The sequence below is a fragment of the Zea mays genome, chromosome 2 (assembly GCF_902167145.1).
Source record: "Zea mays cultivar B73 chromosome 2, Zm-B73-REFERENCE-NAM-5.0, whole genome shotgun sequence".
Classification (NCBI taxonomy): Eukaryota; Viridiplantae; Streptophyta; class Magnoliopsida; order Poales; family Poaceae; genus Zea; species Zea mays.
Window position 1 is genome coordinate 36287510 of NC_050097.1, and position 15552 is coordinate 36303061.

The window sequence follows — 15552 nt, forward strand, 5'->3', positions numbered from 1 at the left end:
GAAAAAGAGGAGAGAGAAAGAGAGAGAAAAAAGAAAGAAAAGATCTTCTCCTCATTTTCGAAATCCGATCTTTCTACATGAATGCATTTGCACTTTCAAAGCAATCAAAAGAAATGCAAGGTTCGGCATGGTGCATCAAACAACATAAAGTATTTAGGGTTTTTCTTACACGGGAAATCCAAACCGAATCCCGCGAGAACTTTGGAAAAGGTCAAGGTTTAGCGAAGGGAAAAAGAAAAAGAAAAGGTAACGCCCGAATTTTGGCGAGTAAAGAAAAGAAAAAATTCAACTGCAAAATTCGGGGCGTTACACTCACCACCTCCCGCGCCACCGCTCCTCCGTCCACGACTCGCTCTTCTCCTTCCGCATCCCCGACCCGTCCTCCCCACGTCGCGCCTTCCTCTACGGCTTCGTCTTCAACCGCCAGCGCCAGGACGAGTGCCTCCCCCGCGGCGGCGAGTAGAAGTCTGTAGTCATCCTCTCCCATGCCCCCTACTCCTCGCTCTTACGCCTGCTGCTGCAGATCCTCGGCCCGCTCTGCTTTGACGTCGGCCCTTCCGCACTGGCCATGGTGGCGTCGCACGTTGCCGTGTGGCCGACGCCGACGCCAGGGCACCCAATGGAGCTTCCAATTGGCAGTGTCGCGCTGCGAGTGCACCTCCCGCCTGCGACTGACGATCCTGGCCCACCGCCTGCGTTGCTGTTCGCCAACCCCTCGGTGCCATACGGAGTATGGACTCTTCCATGATGCTGATCTGTTTGCCGCTTTCCGTGGCTTATTCCAATCGCCAGGAAATGGAATGAATGGGACACCTCGGAAACTCAAGCTTGATAAACTTGCAATCAATAAGTTCTCTCCAACTAGCCTATTGAATTCCATCAAATTGAGAAGAGAAGGTCCTCTTTCTCTCATGACAGAGCACAAAGAAGCATTATGGAGCACGTATTCGCCAACCACAAAGCCTGATACTTCTGTTCTAAATAGGCTCATTAACGCTGGTGTGTCACCAAGGATTGAGGAGTCCATGTCAGTAGTCAACAATGAGATATTGCGGCGGCACTTCTTGGAGTTGACGACCAACTTCCTTGCGCCTTTTGGGCCTTATCTGAGAACTACAACACCATCAGAAGGGACTTCACCTTTTGTTGACCCACCATTGCTACCGCCGTTTCATGCAGATGAGTTCATCAATGGTTTGGCAGCTAGAGGTCCAGGGAAGTTTTTGTCCAAAAGGATGAGGTCCAATTGGTTGGACCTATATAGGTAAGCTAATTGTTTTTATTTGTGAAGAAATTTGTTAGGTGTCTTCTTTGAATTACTGGCATAATAATGAAGCATGATGTGTGTTCCTCATATTTAACAGGAGATTTATCGAAGGTCCCAATTTTATGCCTTGGTTCCGGCAAAGACGTGCTGCTACGGAGCAAGAACAACAGAGGCTATGGTGGTAGGCTCGCATGAATGTTGACATTGAAAAGCTAATGTCAAATATGTCCGAAATAGAGAGGATTGATTCTTTTGATGCTGTTGAGCGTTATCTTCTCAGAGAGATGGAGGTAACTTTCTTAGTCACATGTTTCCTTAAAAAAATCTGACCTACTCCCTCCGTCCACATGATTTAGTCGTTTTGGGTTTGTCCTAAGTCGATTATTGTCAACTTTGACCGGTTATATCAGATGTTTCATAAGATTTTACAACATAAAAGCAAAGTTACTAGATTCTTCATGACTTGAACTACCATAATATGTAATTCTTTTAGTTCAAAATAATTTAATCTTGTATATATTGTTGGTCAAAGCTAAAATAGTTTGACTTAGGACAAACTTAAAACGACTAAATCATGTGGACGGAGGGAGTACTAAGTTTTGCAATTTTTTAACATGTCAGCATTACATTACTAAGGCATTTATTCAGCAAGTGAGGTGCGCAACCTTAAGTTTGATCACCCGGACAAGTTCTATGTTCTGATAAATATAATGTCAAGAATAGTTCAGAATGCAACATATATCAAATAACGTAGAAAAAAATTGCATATGTTTTTGTTGATGAACTTGTCATCGAAGACTGCAAACTTTTCCTAACATGAAACATAAATAAGACTTAACTGTATGATTCTAGACTTTCTTTTGTTGAGACTGCTTAAGTTGGAGTTAGACTCAAGTACTAAGAGGTCAGATAAGGGGCATTCTGACATTATCTGTGGACTCTAGGAATTAAAACAATTGAAGTAATATGTACCAGTAATTAATTGAGAATATCTGGCTTAGAGATCAAATGTTCTAGAAAGTCAGATCTCTTTTAGGAAAAGATCCAACATCATTTATCCATGTTGCATATATAGCATGAGTGAAGTTCTTATAACTAGCAGATTAGTGTCACTAGCAGTTCTCTGATCCAAAGTTTGTTAATTTTCTGACTTCACAGGTTCACATTGATGGTTTATAGCTTAGCTTTTAGCCATTTACCATCTTGGATTTTATAACTATCTGGCAGTTATTGATCTATCACTGCCTTACTACATGTTAACTATTTGCCATTTTAAAGACATTGCTAGCTAGAGAAAGAGCACGTGCCGAGTTTCAAGACTGGGAGAAGAAAGAGGAAGAGGTCAATATCTTAAAATCTGACGAACACCATTCAATTTGTGTTGGAGTTAATATAGAATTGTTATTTATCTACCATTTCTCATTTTGGAGTGCAGTTTCATTTTGACCAAAGCAAGGTCAGGTCTGAGATCAGGTTGCGGGAGGGGCGTACAAAGCCTATTGATGTTCTCCTTAAGAATCTTAATTTCTCGGATGAATTTGACATTGAGTTAAATGAGCCCTATCTGGTGTTCAAGGTGAGCATCATTTGCTCATCCTTATCTAAGTGTAAGTCGACTGAAAAAAGCGTTGTCCCTGCAGCACCCTACCTGTGTAATTTTCTGTATGTTTTTTTTGAAGCCAGCTGTTGTATATTTTGACACCATCGCACAGTACATCAAATGCATTTTATAACTTAGCAGTTCCTAAAATATGTGTATTTTGCAATAAACTGGAGGTTGAGATGCACGAGGATGAAGGTTTACCTCCTTTTCTGATTACTCAATCAACTATGTTTCCAAGATACTGAAGTGATTTCTGATATTATGTTTTATTTGTAGATGATAAACGATATTCACCTGAGCCTATACCTCAACAGACAGATAACCAATTTGAAGAGGAAGATGGATCCTTTTCTCCACAGCTAATGCATGGCAACGAATATGAAGATGCAATTGATCCTGAAGAAGACAAAGCTGAGCTGGTAGAGTTCTATGTTTCTATTTTCTAATAATATTAGTTTAGAAACATGTTTGGAAGTTCAAAATTGTAATAGTTATTCGTTCAAGTGCAGTTAACTGAGTAGTTTAATTGTCAAGTACAGATTGTTAGTAAGTGGACTCCAAATTATGCAACAAAAAGGCTTAACCAACAATATTAGGGCAAAAAGTTCTACTGAGTTTTTCTTTCATTCAGGCAAACTTTCAAGCTCCTGCAGGCCTCCCTGTGTGTCTTACCCTAAGAGAGGACATTGATTCATTTAGATCTTACTTTGGATGGCAATGCTCCGTATGGTGGCTTAAATTTGAGGACTTTCATTTCTGTATTGTATATGATATTCTGTGTTGCATGTGATTTTATGTTTGTCTAATTTTTCATTTCTGTTTTTTTTTCTGGAAAAGGGATAAGAACATGGGTACCCACGTTCTTAAAGTTAAGAACGTGGGTACCGTCGAACTTAATGTGCAGCCCACGCAGACCCACGCAGGCCACATAAGTTCGACGACCACGCGTCCCCGTCGAACTTAACAGTAAGACCGTGGGTACCGTCGAACTTACTTCTCTAAATTCGACGGTCTCCGTCGAACTTAAAAACACATGTTCTTAATGTTAAGTTCGACGGTACCCACGTTCTTAATGTTAAGTTCGACGGTACCCACGTTCTTAAAGTTAAGAACGTGGGGGCCATCGAACTTACTTCTCTAAGTTCGTCCAAAAATCGCCGTCTGCTATATTCGTCGGTACACCCACGTTCTTACGGTAAGTTCGACGGCTTATTACATTAAGTTCGACGGTTTGTCACCCACGTTCTTTAACCAGTTTCTTGTGGTGATAATTGGAACATGATCATAATAAAATATTAGTTTCCCAAAACCAGGCAGAGCAATAGCAAATCTACCCAATAGTTCATCTGTTTGCAAGGTGAGGGATAAACAATGCTAGGGAAAACCTATTAGGTCCCATCAAATTAACATGAGCATGTCACAGTGATTAATAGCGATCATTATTAGGTAAAAAGCAGTGATCAAGGGCACAACTTACCTGTGACTTTAGATTTCAGGTACCAGGATGACCTTCAGATTCTCGTGACCTCACTTCTATACGTAGCAATACAAACAAACATGGTATAGGCAGAATTAACATCACACCAAACATAAGCACAAGATGCGTAATAATAATCTACGCATTGCTGCGAGATTGTGGGTTCGAGAACCACTAAATTCGGAGCTACAGTTATAAAGTTATGAATTTCTACGATTTAGGAGTGGGGTGCAAAAGAAATTAAGTACATAATTTTAATTTAGGTTTCATAACAAAATAAAACTACCAGGGGCTAAACAATATTATTATGGATCTAACGCAACTTGAATGAATCAATTTGGAGTTAGAATGAATTAAATATGAATTAAACAAGTTTCTGGATTTATTGTTATACTGAAAATCATTATATATATATATATATTAATTTTCATTAACCTTTTCGACCAGGGGGACTGCAGGCACTATTTCACCAAATCCCAGGGGTGGTTTCACAAAACTCAGGACCGATCTGCAATGGCCTTTATATTATAGTGGACAACGGGTTTATTTATAAAGAACATAGGGTTTCTTTTAGAAGATTTCCACAACGAAGGGGTATGATTCGATAGGGACCGTAGGATCACCAGCCAGTGGTGTGGATTAGATCGCGCGTTTTATGAATCGGTGCACACCCCCGGCCATCGGATCACAGATCCACGACATCCGAGACACCCACGTCATACAATCCCTATCTAACGGTTGCACTTTCAAAGAAAAACGAAAGGGTACGTGGCATAATCAAGGCCGCACATTTGAATCCAACGGTCGGCATCAAACCCCCTAGCCCTGACCCCGGAGGGACGGCGCCCGCGACCATAGCACGATGGCGCCATGGCCTGGATTCACCAACCTTCGATCCCGTGCCAGATTCTCCAATCCGAATAGTGTTGTACGCAGAGGAGAGGATGGCGGACAAGCCAGGAGGGTACTCACCGGTGGTCGTGCAACGTGGAGCCCTGCCACGGTTCGATGGTGGTGAAGCGCTCCGACGATCAATACAGGCGACCCGGAAATCCCCGCACCGCATACACACGCTGTGGGGAGGAGCCGCAACACTTGGACCAAACCACGGCACCGAGCGTTGGCAATGGCAGCGCAACCGTCGCCCCGGGGGTGCTTCTTCCCCCATGTTGAAAGCAGTGCCGGTCCTGATATTTTAGAGGCCCGGGACAAGACTTATAAAGGAGGCCCTTTATACTAATAATTATTACACATAAATATAGTATATATATATTGTCTACAACTGTGCGAGAAATAGAGATGAAACGTCAAACGTCGTTGTCTCGTTGTACGCTGAGAGTTTAGATGGTTGGGCCTGAGACTATGAAATACTACTACTAGAATATAGAAATCAAGATCGATAGGCTATACCTAGTTATCCTTACTTGTTGCTCTCATGTTGTCGACTTATAATTAGGTTTTTAAAAATTTTATAGAGCTAGCAGACAAACGTATACAATATATATTGTTATTTAGTATATGATGTGAGGCCCCACTAATCTTGGGGCCCTGGTCGGGGGCACTGCTCGACTCCCGCCAGGGCCGGCGCTGGTTGAAAGCTTCCGGTGATTCACGGTGGCGAGTTGTAGCAGCACGTAGAGATGGGTAGGGAGTGAGGCGCGACACGGCTAAATAGCCCCGGGCGAGCATGATCCCGCACCCCATGCAACCAAACCGCGATTTGCGCGCGGCTATTGAGCTCTGCGCCCAACCTCCACGGAGACGAAGGTAACCCAGCCCATGTGGCCCACACCCAGCGACACAAGCGCGCAAGAACGAGGTTGGGCACGAGGGACAGGTGGCTGGCAACAATGGCCCACATGTCAGTGAAGCAAGGTGTGGTGCGAGTGGGCTGCCTGTTTTGAAGGTTTATTGGGCCGAAGTATGAGGAAACCGGCACAGGCACGTTTTGTTCTTTTCTATTTTCTTTTTATGTTTTTCATTTCAAATTTTCAATTCCTATTTCAAATTCAAACATGATTCAACTTTCTGTTTGAATTTCAGACCCTCTTTTCCAAACATATTTCTAATGTGGATAGAAATCATATCTTCATATTTATTATTATTATTATTACTATTATTATTTATCTTCATCCTCACCATTTAATTCTAAAAGGAATAAATGATTATCACAATTACCTTTCTCAATCTCTATTCTATGTTTTTTCTAAGTTGAGGTCAAATTTAAATTATATTTTTAATAAAAGGCATCACACAAAATTATTGACAAGAAATCAACTGTTCTTTATCTATTTATTGGTCACTTAACTAATTTAGTACTCTCAATTGATTATGAAGATGAAAGATCCCAACAAATTCCCAAGGTTTCTAAAAAATTCTAGAAACACTGTCACAAATATTTTATTTCTTTATTTTATTTTATTTTCTACCAAAATTTGGGCTTTACATATATTCACTTATGAATACTATTACGAAGAAGTTAAAATTATAAATACTAAAATAGAGAAGCCTAATAAAACAAGTATCATAATAGCAAAAAACTCCACCGGAACTCTCAGTTAGTCAGGTAGAACTCTAAAGTCTTAAAAGCCACGGGAATTCTAGCCCCACCCCGGGTTTCACGCGTCCGGAGAGTTCGGCATGCCGACACGTGCCCAACTGCCCATTCACAGACTCGAGATATTTCTTCAATTCGATGGAGCCATTCGTGTCCACGTCCGCTCCCCATATCCGATCCACTGTACCTCGTGAGCGATAGGGCGACTCCCTTCATGGATCCATTGCTCCTCGTCCCTGCGCCGTCGCCGCTCGATGGAGCCAGCCTCATCGTCGCTCGAAAGCAAGTCTTCGCCCCCTTCCCACCCCCACCCCGCCCACGCACACACACGTTCGCTAGATCCCCTTCGTCTCCACCAGCGTGGTCGAGCAAGTGGGTCAAGTCGCTGGTGGCCCTCAAGGCTCCCGAGAAGGCGACGGGGCATAAGGGTGGCCACACGTAGTGTCTCAGGTGGAGCTAGCTGGTCGTGTCCATGGCGAGCGCCAGCGAGGGCAGTGCGCTGGCGTCTGAGGCTTCTGTGGCGTCGGCTGACTCGTTCAGGGTGGCGCCGGCCAGAGGGTTTTGCGTGGCGGCGGGCTAAGACAGTGAGCCGCGGGACGCGCAGGCGAGCTCGGGCGCGCGCGACAGGCGGCACGGTTGGATCATTGGCCCTTCCATCCTTCCCCTCCCCTTCCACTTCACAGACATTCCCCAAGGCCACTCTCCGTCAGGTCCACGTCGTCTTGCTTCTCCGCCACTCGACGCTCTCCTACTCCACGCCTCCATAGGCGCCACTGCCCACTGGCCTCTCTGCTTGCCTCTGCGGCCACTGCTCGACTCTGCAACTGTTTACCCCGCCGCCTTTTCGTTTCTGGACCAAGACCTGGTCAAAGAATCCTAGCAGATCGAGGGAGGGAGGGCTAACGATGGCCGATAGCCGATATGATTCACCTGCGGTGGCACTGCTCCTCATGGTGAAGGTCGGGTCGTTGCGGGAGCTCGTGATGCACGGTCGGAAGGGGAAGCCGTGAAGGTACCTTGATTCGGTGAAGTGGAAGCTCCACCCTCCATTGCTCCCAGTAAGCAGGAAAGCAATCAGGTAATCACACCACATTAGAAAGCAATTAGGTAATCACGTCGCATGAACTAGGTGCCATGCTATAGTAGTTACGAATTTATAGTTGCTACTTGCTACCAGTTGCGACTCCTCGTGGTTTGTTGTGGTAGGTACTCCGAAAGTTTCACATTTAGCTATTTCAGTTGTGATTGAGGGTCAAACCCGTGAGCTAGAACCATCTGCGAATATGTATTCTTTTGTCTCGGACTCTAGGTCCATTAGCATCTTTCCTAGAACATGTTACAATTCAAATACACTAGTAGATGGCAATGCTTTACTGTTATTTTATTGCAACGAGCTTATAATTGCTATATACTATTGGACACATAAACAAGGTATTACCTCCACTTCTGAATGGCAATTCACCATGATATTAAAAATATTATCAAGGCCACACGACTGCCTTAATGTTTCTTTGAAATTTCCTCTAAGTTTCAACATAATGTCAGATGTATTTGTGAAAAATGTTATAGCACCTTTGATTGATGATGGCAAGCCTTGCTACTAAATCAGGTCTATTAAATTAAAGGTAATACTTGGAGCTCCAATGCCTCTTCGGTTATCTTAGAACAATTACTGTAACATATATTTGTCTTGCAGCAAGGTTTATTAAATTAACCAACTTCTAAATAAACGAAGGAACACAACTTACTTTGCATTCTAAAACACATACATGTTATCGAGTTCTTCAATTGACCTATCCAATACCTTTACTTTGCATCCTTCCCTTCATCATACGCCTTCTGAATTTCTATCTTTGATTGTCAAGTCTGCAGAGCTTGTCTATTTGTGAATACCAAAAGTTGGTCCAAACCCATCACATGTGTTGCAATGTAAAAGTCTGGTGTCCTTTTTAGGTGCGCTCTTTTAATTTGCCCTTTTTACTCTTTTTATCCAGGTAAAATTCTTGGGTTGTTTCATGTCATTCAAATATTGATGTATTCGGTATAGAAAAGGTTAGTGTGACGATTTTGTGCCATTCTTGTGTATATAGGTGCACATTTGGGCCGGGCCTGGTGGGCCGGCCCGAAGCACGGAAAAAAGCATGGCCCAGGCACGGCACGATCCGAAATAATTTAGTGTCGGGCCGGCACAACCCGTTATATCAGACCGGGTTTGGGTCGAGGTCACGGCCCATGGGCGGACACGAGCATGGCCCGTTTAAGGCAGACACGAAATGACCCATATAGAGGCACGAAAAGGGCCATATATTTATTAAAACCACACTTTATTCCACACTTTCATATACTTGATAAATAACACAAAGCTAGAGATAATGCTAGTTAGATGTTTTTTGTAGCTTTGAATTAGAGTGTGTGATGTAATTTTGCTTTTGTTATGAACATTAGACAATAAACTGAACTTACGAACTTTGTATAGAACCGATTATACTCTTTTTCCTTCTAACAAAATGATTTATAAACGAGGTAGTCATTGCATAGCTGTGGTAACTTTAATACAAATACTAAGTTTAATTTTGTTCAAATTTATTTGTCTTATCTTTTATTTGTTTTATTATTTTTTTGAATTTAGGGCTCTAATGTGAATTTTAGGCCAAAAACTGAATTTCAGGCCTAAAATTGAATTTCGGGCCGTAATGTGAATTTCGGGCTTTTATAATTTCGGGTCGCCCGAAATGAGCCCGTCACGTTTAAGCAATTACGGGCCGGGCCGTGGGCCGAGGGCTAGGCCCATGGGCCGGCCCGACACGACCCGAAATTCAAACGGGCCGGGTCGGCCCGAAATTCAAACAATATGAGCCTTTTCGGGCTTGGGCCGGGCCGGGCCGGGCGGCCCGAATGTACACCTATACTTGTGTATGATCATTACATCATATGTCGTATTTGTATGTATCAACACGTTTTCCCTTTTCAACTCGTTTCTGGCTGATTTTGTAAGTATGCCTGTGATGCATTTGGTGAGTTCCTTTACCTGACACAAAGATGTATGTTGAGGGCTATTTTCTTCTGAACTTAGTACATTATCCACTTGTAGCCTTTTCTAGATTTTTTCTGTATATTTAGAATAGTTTGATTTTACCATGTTATACTTTCTTCTCTGCTGAAGCTGACTAATTATAACATTTTAGGAAATGCAGTGAGTCCTATTGTGCTGTAAAATTAAGAGAAAACTGCTAGACAATTAACTCTCCGGTTGTCCTAAAAACATAGTATTTGGCTGATGTAGTTTTTTTGTTCAGACTGATAAACATGGGAACTTGAAGAGCTGTTCTACAGTTTCATGTTGATAATGCGAAGCAGAGTGAAATGATCGTGACCTTTTCCATGCGTGTTGGTTTTGCTGGTGGATTGGTTGACTAGCCTCATATTCAGTTACCATGTAACAATGGAGTTTGAACAATCCTATAGATTCGATGTCTCTGCTTGTGAGCATGCCTTTCTTCTAACGGTTCAAAAGTGAAGAAGTCCTACCTTGTCCTCATTTGTGGCACATCAGATTTTACTTACTCGTAAAAAAGGAATATTATTTAAAAAACTACATTAACTACCTTGTGAGTGCATTGAAGAATAAACTAACATGTGATTGGTTCGAACATGTAAGATGTTCGCCTCCTAACAAGGAAACAAGTACAAGTGACTATGTAAAATACAATATTAGTGATTCAGAAAAGCCTGATTAATGAATGATTACTTGAATTAAATTTTATCAGTTACATCAGAACATGTTTTAACAGTTTGGATCCTTCCTAGCATTGCTACTTGCTTTTTATCACTCTTTGAACGCAAGAGTTTTCTGTCTGCTCTCTGTAACTACCTATGAACACTACCGGACACAGCTCCTTTGCCGTGTGTCTCAGACACTCGGCAAAGGCTATTTTACACTCGATAAAGGCTTTGCCGAGTGTAACACTCGGCAAAGAACGCTCGACGAACTGTACATCGGCAGCGGTCTCTTTGCCGAGTACTTTTTGTCGGGCACTCGACAAAGAATTTGCCGAGTGCCGTTTGACACTCGGCAAAGAAAAGTCACCGTCACAGCGCCAAGTGACGGTGACAGATCCTTTGCCGAGTGTCTTCTTTGGCACTCGGCAGAGAGGCCCATTTTGCCGAGTGCCTGCTATCATGGCCCTCGGCAAAGACGGGTCCAGTGGGGCCCACCGCCAGTCCCTGTGCCGAGAGCTCTCGTAGGCACTCGGCAAAGGAGGACTCTTTGCCGAGTGTCTAGTGGACCGGCACTCGGCAAAGAGTCCTCCAGTGGGCCCCTTTGCCAGTCCCTTTGCCGAGTGCCTTGGCAACAGCACTCGGCAAAGATGGCTTTGCCGGTTCCCAGGTTTCCTTCTTTGCCGAGTGCCATGGTCAGCACTCGGCAAAGATGGCTTTACCGGTTCCCAGGTTTCCTTCTTTGCCGAGTGTCATGGTCATAGCACTCGGCAAAACGACCCTTTGCCGAGTGTTACACTTGGCAAAGTGACCAGGATGTCCCTTTTTATTTGTTTTTGCTGTTCCATCCAAACAAACAAAAGATATATATAATTCACATCACATTATATATCAATCGCATCACAGAATGAACACATTTATCATCAACACCATATATATCACAAAGTCTCACTAATATAAGTCTCACAAATATAAGTCAGGATCATCACAAAACAGATATAAGTCTGGATCATCACTAACATCACCAAGTATCTCACAAGACCAAGTCTAGCCAAACATCACCAACACTCACAAGACCAAGTCTGGATCATCAACGAGGTGGGCATCTGGACTGGTTCGGCGAAGGGCTGGACGAAGCATGAGGGTTGTTCGACGCCGCCGATTGACCTTGCATAGAAAAGAGATTGTATGCGTGAGAACATATGAATATATATCATGCAGTACTAAAATTTTGATACTCACAGGAGTAGTGAAATCAGCAGGGTCAGCTGCAGGGAACAACGGAGGTGGTGGAGCATGACCCTGTGCGGCGCCAAGGCTCTGCATGTACGCGAACATCTCCGCCATCCTCTTCTCCAGCTCCTCACGTTGCCTCCTCTCATCATCTAGCTGAGTCTGTAATATTTCGCCCTAATGTTACGATAACGCCAAGAGAAGATATATAATAATCAATGAACGATGAATAGATAAGGAATAACCTGGAGTTGTTGGATACGATGTTGTGAGCTGTCCTGCCGAGGTCGTATGGCTGGGCTCGCGCTCATGCTCCTTGCTCGCACCTGAGAGAGAGTGGGAGTGGAGGACGAGTCGATTGCCCCATCGGCAATCCAGTACCGCCCATGCCTCTTGCCTCCTCCGACCCTCATGAGGACATCTCCGTCGATGTCCTCGGTCCTCGGATCGTAATCTGGCCCATGGACCTCCTTGGCCATGGCGGTGTATTCATTGAGGCGGCTGTGGATGGCGGGGTTGGTGTACGCCTCGGGCCCGTCATCCGGGTTGTAGGTGACGTCGGACGTCGCCTTCCCCTTGTGGGCCATAGCATATGCCGAGAACGTGGAGCAAGGCGCGCCACCATGTGCCGCCGACTGCGAGAAAACCAACGAGATGGTTAGAAATCATGTCTAATCGAAAGTTATATACCTAAATAAAAAAGAGCGCGTACCCATGCTTCCGCGTATTTGCCCAGGCTGCGGCTGCCTTGATGGTGGGAGGGACCTTGCATCAGCAAACACCGTTCCCGGCTAGCGTTGTGCGCCTCGTCCCACTCAGCCGAGCACCACCTCTGCACCATCTGCTCCCAGCACTCAGGATGCGCGACGCACCAATAAGGAATCATCTAAAAAAATATAAGTACACCGCATATCAGAAGATAAAAATAAGCATATTTAGTACCAATAATAAAGTTTTGTATTTACCTGCAAGTACTGGTCCGGAGTCAACGACATGGTTCGGGCGTCCTTCTTGTTCACCTTCTCCCCAAGGACGGAGCCGTGGTAAGTGACGATGGCCTGGATGCGCGCCTCGTAGTGCATGTCCACGACGAGCTTCTTACAACACGTAGTAGACACCACATCCGCCCTGGCCTCGTATCCAGCATCACATCTGAAGAAATCCTACATACAAAGACGATGTATCCATACATTATTTCAAGAATATGCAACAAATGCGACTTATTAAACAATATAGTGCGAGGAAGACTTACCCACAGCTCTTGCTTCACCCGCTCCGCCTTGTTGTTGAATTGTCTGCCGTCCCGATCTACTGCATCGGGGGCGACGGCGTAGTGGTCGAAGGTGTATGCTGGGCTCGTCACTCCGGCGTACTCGACAAGTCCAGGGAAATGTTCCCTGCATAGAAGGCCGAGGATGTCATTGGGGTTGCGGCCGTGACCCCCTACAGTCTCCAAAACCATCCAAGACCTGTCCAAGTGATTAAGATGAAGTATTAGTTTCTATTATTAATTTGAACATATAATATGAAAAAGCAGCAACAACATCTAAAGTTACCTACCTCTCTCCATCGGGTCGTATTAGCGGATGTCTGTCACGAAGTATGGGTCGCTTAGGGAGACTCGCGGGACCTCGAGGTAGATACTCCTCGAACCTGAGGAGCCAGAACCTTAGACGTCCTGCTGAGCGGCATCGTCGTCGTCGTCGTCCTGCTGCGCCGCATCGTCGTCGTCCTGCTGTGCCGCATCGACAGCGGCTTGCTGCTCCACCTGCTGCTGTACGACGTCGTCCTGCTGCGCCTCCTCCTCCGTCCTACGGGTGCTCCTCCTCCCCCTCCCCCTCCCCCTCCTCGTCCTCGTCCCACCGCCCACCATCTTTGTCCAACAACCTGCAATTAAGAGTAAACAATTAAGCACGGATAAAAAAATATGCATTTAGAAACATATGCAAAATAAATGAAATATAGCATTACATCGATTAAAAATAATCTTCATATGTGTCCGGGTTAGCCGGATCATAAGTGTCATCATCACTATCAACCATTTCATAGTCAACACCATCTGAAGGCGCAATTTCGTCATTGGCATTGCCTTCAAGTATTTCTAAGTCATTCTCATTTTGCACCTCATCATCCTCGTCATCAACAACCATTTCAATATCTACTTCCATTCCGATCGCTTCGGTTAAGTCTATCTCAAATTGCCCTTCGAGCCCATCTTCTTGGAAGAACTCTCCGTCATATGTGTCCGGGTCTAAGTTATAATCTTCATCGTTTGGAACAGGTAATTTAGCGTGCGGTGATACCTTATACACAACATCCCAACCCTTAAGATGTTGTTTCGTTTGGCACGGATATGGAAGATAATACACTTGTGTGGCCTATTGGGCCACAATATAGACATCGTCTCCTGGTAAGGTGGAATCCTGTCGAATTTCGACTAGCCCAAGATTAGAATGTGTCCGTCTCGTAACTTCAGGGTCAAACCAATGACATTTGAATATCACTGGAGTAAGAGGTTTGGAACCATAAAAATTGAGTTCATATATTTCTTCAATTCTTCCATAATACTCGACCTCGTCAAGCCCGGGCGTAAAGACTCCAGAACACGTGGTTTTTCGATTGGGCCGACTTTGGTCGTAGCTTGTTGTGCGAAAACGGTATCCATTGACGTCATACCCAGAAAATTTCCTGACCCTATAGGCAAAGCCATTGGCTACTTGTCTCAACTCGGCACTCATAGACGACTCTCTTTGGCCCTACAAGTTCAAACACGCTAGATTGTTATATTATTCGCACGTAAGAGCAACTTCAAATGACAAACTAAGCACGTACCTTACGTTTAAACCAGGAAATGAAATCGGGCAATCCATTTCCCGCACCCTTTCGAAGAAGGGTATCATATTCCTGTGGAGTTGGGTCCCTTGATCGACGCCAGAATTCATGAAGAAATTGCTCCATGTATGGCGTCACCTCTTCAAGGTTGGTCAATACATATAGCATGATATGGCACCACTCTTCATGTCTCAGGGTCTTGGTGGTCGAACCACTTGCGCTTCCGAGTTGCCCTCGAAAAATGCTGAGGTTCGATTCATTGTCGCCATCATTGTAACGAGGGGGTGGATTATGCACGCTCGACAGTTTGTCACCATAGTAAGTTGTTGTGAAGTTTGACACCTCCTCCAGTATGTATGCCTCTGCAATGGAAGCCTCGATTTTGCATTTATTTCTACATTTCTTTCGGATAGACTTTAGACATCTCTCGATTGGATAGCACCAACGTCCCTGCACAGGCCCCCCCATTCGTGCCTCATACGGGAGATGAATAATCAAATGTTGCATCGGATTGAAGAAGCCGGGTGGAAAGATCTTCTCCAGCTTACATAGTAACACGGGTGCCATCCTTTCCAAGTCTGCAATCATGGTCCGAGCTAACTCTTTTGCACAAAGCTGGCGGAAGAAATAGCTCAACTCTGCAAGCGCTAGCCAGACATGCTCAGGGACATAGCCTCGAACCATCGCCGGAAGAATTCGTTCAATCCATATGTGGAAGTCATGACTCTCCATCCCTAAGACTCGTAGAGTAGATAAGTTCACCCCCCTACTAAGGTTAGCTGCATACCCATCAGGGAACATTAACATCTTGATCCACTGTAGTACTTCCTTCCTCTGGGCCCTGCTCAGGACGAAATCGGCCTTAG

General features: G+C 44.5%; 1 pseudogene; it reads left to right on the plus strand.

The window, feature by feature from the left end:
- Positions 1-313: 313 nt before the first annotated feature.
- On the plus strand, positions 314-1826 carry LOC103648551 (protein DENND6B-like; annotated as a pseudogene).
- The last annotated feature ends 13726 nt before the right edge of the window (positions 1827-15552 follow it).